Consider the following 5,036-nt stretch of genomic DNA (forward strand, 5'->3'; position numbering starts at 1 on the left):
ATGGTATACCCTTCGTGATCACGGGGTGCCTGAGTTACTCATCAACTGGGTCAAAATGCTACACAAGAACACTAGTAGCTGTGTGCAATGCTCAGCTGGCCTCCCTGACAGTTTTCCAGTGATGGTCGGAGTACACCAAGGCTCCGCGCTATCGCCGCTCCTGTTTATATTAGTCATGGACACCATCACATGAGACTTGCAGTGAAATACACCCTGGATCATACTCTATGCTGATGATGTCATGCTTGCTTCTACTACTAGGAATGAACTGCAGTGGCAGTACAGGCATGGAATGACCACCTCAGCCATTTTGGACTTCACCTGAACATAAAGAAAACTGAGTACCTAGAGACTGTTGCCACCCATGGGACACTCCAAATAAATGGAGAAAACTGAAGGAAGGTGGATATCTTTCAGTACCTCAGCTCCCATCTCCAAGGTGACAGTGGCATCAGCAGTGATGTGTGAGTGAGGGTGAATGTGGCCTGGTTGCGCTGGCAAGAACTTACCAGTGTGCTTTGTGATAAACAAATACCAACCTGTCTCAAATCTAAGATCTATAAGACAATTGTTTGCCCTGTGGCACTGTATGGAACCGAGTGTTGGGCAGCAACAAAGGGTATAGAAAGCCGCCTCCATCTTACGGAAATGCATATGCTCCGTTGGATATTGGGCATCTCCCTGCTCGATCACGGCACAAATGATGCCATCTGACAACAACTAGGCATGTCATTAATTACAGAAAAGATGAGAGAAAGCTGACTTCATTGGTATGGACATGTCCTTAGAGTGAAAACTTCCACTGTCGCCAAAATAGTTTACTATCTTAAAATCGATGGCTGGTGGCCACGTGGGGGACCAAAGCAGAGACGGCAAGACACTATCAATAAGGACATGCAAATTGAGGGTCTGCACCCTGAGGATGCGGACGATCAGGCAAAGTGGCGTTTCAGGATCTGAAAAGCAGACCCTGTGATAGTGGGAAAATGCTAGGAAGAAGAAGAGATAGATAGATAGATAGATAGATAGATAGATAGATAGATAGATAGATAGATAGATAGATAGAGTGTGTGTATATATGTATACACACACACACACACACACACAGAGTAAGCTGGGAGCTCAGTTGTGGCAATAAACCACATGTCCTCCAAACTCTAGTCCCCCTTTCCTAGTGGATGTTATCACTTTACGAAACTGTCCTCAATGCACAGTAAAGTCTCACAGAGAAATTTTCCTTATCTTTTTCTACCAATTCTCATCCAATCTAATGGGCTAAACTGTGCTTTAAAAATGATTTCAAAGTAATAGAGATATTTCCATGGGAGAACTTGGAATTTTTGCATTTATTTAGTCATGAAGCAGCCAAGTTTGTGTGAATATTCCACTTTTTATTGCAAAAACATCTCTCCTTCATCTGTAGACTTCTGGCTTCAACTATATCCCATGGGAAGACATGCTTAGGGAATGGCTACTATGCAGCATTTTCACTAATGGTACTACTATTATCATTAAGGAGGTTCCTACTTTTAAAGAATGTTAGAAAAATTTCTTCCCTTTACGAATTTAGACAAGTCACCTGCCCATTTACTCTGCCTGAAAACATGATGGAGAATTTCAAAAACCTATGTGTACATAGTTCTACTAAATATATATTTATATTGTATTATTTTGGCAAAAAGGGACAATATGCTTTCTTTAAATGGAAACGACATATACACAGACAAGGAGTATGCTTTCTGGATCAGTGAAGCAGTCAGCATAACTATGATATGGTTAAAGCACCTGGAAGTTTGGAAAGCAGTTTTCTTAAATTGGGAAGATATTCTAACTTTCTGAAGCCAGGAATCTGGTGATAAACGTAAGAGAAATAAACACCTAAAAAGAGGAAGAAAACCCAAAGTAAAATCTCCTGGTTTTTCTGAGTCTGTGATCTATCTATAGCTATCTATCATCCATCCATCCAGGAGGTATTGTTCAAGAGGATCCTTGTAGTCATTCTGGGCCTGGATGAAACAATGGCAAGCAATGCAACAAAGTGAGGTCCTGGAACTCATTTAGAGAATCTTATAAATCTTTTAAGAGAAACAATCAGTCAATAAACATTTCATCCCCATAACTAAGAGGACACATCTTTATACTGTCAATGACAAAGATCAAAGAAGGGGTATATAAGAACTTAAAAGTTGGAGCTTTTATTATCCAGTTGAATGCCTAAGTCTCCATGATAAGATGTTTTATTTAAGTAACAAGTAAGCATTTTCTATTTAGAACTTTGAAATCATAGCTACCTGGAGCAGATTGAATCTTGCTAGGGGATTGGACGAGGTGTTTCTTGAGATTCATGGTCTCCTGCATGTCTTCCACCAGTTTTGACCTGAAATATGAACGTATGTATTGTCAGATATAACAATGACAATCCTTCTCTCCCACAATATAATCATTGCATTTTTGGAATTAGCATCTAGTTTAAAGATTTCATCCTAACAGCATACCATCTGAGATATTAATGAGATACCAAAGCAGAAATAGTTGAATTGTTATCACAGTAAATTTCAACCAATAACTATGGATCACTTTCAGAGGGAAAACAGAAAAATCACGCATATAATCCAGATTATTTTAGTCTTCCAAATTTAAATAGAACTGTGCAATATTTTCATCTCTTTTATATAAATAAAATAAGAATAGTATTTTAAAATAATTGATGTTGATATGATATTAAAAGCTATTGTTACCTGTTGGAAAAATGAAGCTAAATTACAAAACATAATGAACCTTGAGCAGAAGAAAGGTAAAGTAATACATTCTGTCATAAATTAGCCATCTACCTAAAGCTTACTTACCTTTCCAGTAAAACTGAAACATAACTTTCTAAAAAAGCAAACAGTGATAACAAAAAAGGATTTTTCAGTTTTTTTGATTGAGTTTTTTTCAGGTTTTGAATACAGGGTTTCTCTTAGAATAGTTTAGTTGATTGTATTTATAGTTGACAGTGCTTCATTCATGTAGTTATATAACTAAAATTCAAAAGCGTAATATTGTAAGTGTTTAACATAATATTGCATTTTATGTCTATTGATTTTTTTTTAAAAAACAATCTGCCTGTTTCTTTCTCTAGCTGGTTCTATTGATAGCATTCATGAATGCTGCTCTTGAATATTACATAATTTTGTTGCAATTTATGCCATATTACATATACTATTGCAAGACACTTGAATACATTTTAATAAAAGCAAAGGTCTAGATCAGCCTTCTCCGATCCAGTGTTTTCCAAATATGTTGTCCTACACCTACCATCAGCCCCACAAGGGTTAAATACAAAATTCTCCAGGATGCAAAGGAAAGGGGAGGACTGGAATTGACTCCTCTTAAATTGCATTTTACAGCCTGCTGTTTAATTTGGATGAAAGAATGGATTTTGCTGAGAAATAAGAAAATGCTGGAACTAGAAGCGCACAGCCTTAAGTTTTGGTGGCATCTTTTTTACGGTACAATAAAGTCAAAGTTAGTGTAGATTTTAAAAAGCATTATGTTAGGATTGATTAGGGATAAAACAATAAGTACTTTTATAAAAGACTGGAAACCTTTTATGGACTTTTTGCTGAAAATCAATAAAAATGAATTGGTGATTTGTGGATTTGCGGATTAAAAAGGGTTGAATATGGGAAGAAGGGAACTAATAATGTAATTTTAAAGGGGGAGAAATGGTAAACGTTTGTTTGTAACTTCTGTAAAGAAGTTTGGAGGCTGCTTCTTTAACTTTCTTTTTCCTTTTCCTTTCTTTATCTGTTCTGTTTCTAGCACTTTTTCTTTTAGCGTTAGGTTATCTTTTCTACTTTTCTTATATATATTTTTCCTAGTTTATCTTTTAATTGTGTAAAAACTCAATATATATATATTTAAAAATATCCCTTCTCACCGCTATGGATGGTATGTGTCTTCCTCAATCTCAGATCCTCTACCAGCAGTCTGGGAATATTTGAGAGCTCGTTTAGGTATGTGCAGGGTACCTAAAGCTATAAGCAGCAAAAAATGATCGGGCATTAAAGGTATGTGAGAATAATAATCATGTGTTTCTGAAAAGAAAGCAGGTTTAAAGTGATGTGAATAACTCTGGAGATTTAATTTAAAAGATCTCTGGCCTTTGGCTGTAATAAAGATTACTTCCTTCCTTCATTCATTCAAGATGGAATGCCATGAGATCTAGCCTTGGTTATTGCCCCAGAACCACAAAAGTTTCAAAGGTAGAATGCAGTCCTTCTAGTTTTAAGCAAAAGAGTTTCCAGTTATAGTATTGTTTGAGACAACTCTGATTCTGTTAAGACTGCTACAATCTCATGCATTGTATGTCATAATATTTTTAAACAGGAAGACAATTAAAAATAGAAGTCACATCATACCTTTTCTGGATTCTGGGCATAATCACAATGGCCTCAGACTCTAAAAATGTTCTTTCAAATCCTCCTGAAAAATGAATCACTTGTATTATAACTGACCTCTCCAGTCTTAAAGAAAGAGTTGATGCTTTGTCAGTGAAAAATCACATACTGCTGAACACTGAGAAGAGAAATGAGATAAACTTGTTACATATTAATTACCTGGAGAGAGTTTGTTCAGAAAGCTGAAGTCATCAGGTCAAGTTACGTGGCACTGATAATGGCAAATTCCATTCTCAGGTGTTCTTAAGAAATGTACTACAATAAATCTCTATAATAATGAATACAAATTGCCTTTATATTGGTGTATGATATAGCAGTATTGGGAAAACAGTACAGTACAGAAATGCATATCCAAAATTATTTATAAGTTAGAACTCATTTCCTGCGAAGAAATACAAAACAATTCAGACCAATTTTGGTTAACTGAAAATGGGGGCGAGAAATGAGGGGGAGGAAAAAAAAGGAAGAGATCTCTCTTATATTACAGACAATCATTGTCATGAAGTCAGACATATTTCTAAAGAGAAAAAATAAAGTTCTTATTCACACAGAGTGTATTTATTTGGTGGAAAATTCATTGTAAGAAGTTGCAAT

At 35.9% G+C, this 5,036-nt stretch overlaps 1 long non-coding RNA gene across 1 annotated transcript; it reads right to left on the reverse strand.

Moving 5' to 3' along the window:
• Positions 1-1,754: 1,754 nt before the first annotated feature.
• Positions 1,755-4,541, reverse strand: LOC134497370 (uncharacterized). Its single transcript, XR_010067910.1, has 3 exons — positions 4,404-4,541; positions 2,292-2,377; positions 1,755-1,878 (listed from the first exon to the last, which is right to left on the reverse strand). It is a non-coding gene; the product is annotated as an uncharacterized LOC134497370 (long non-coding RNA).
• Positions 4,542-5,036: the final 495 nt, after the last annotated feature.

Source organism: Candoia aspera, chromosome 4 (assembly GCF_035149785.1).
Source record: "Candoia aspera isolate rCanAsp1 chromosome 4, rCanAsp1.hap2, whole genome shotgun sequence".
Lineage (NCBI taxonomy): Eukaryota > Metazoa > Chordata > Lepidosauria > Squamata > Boidae > Candoia > Candoia aspera.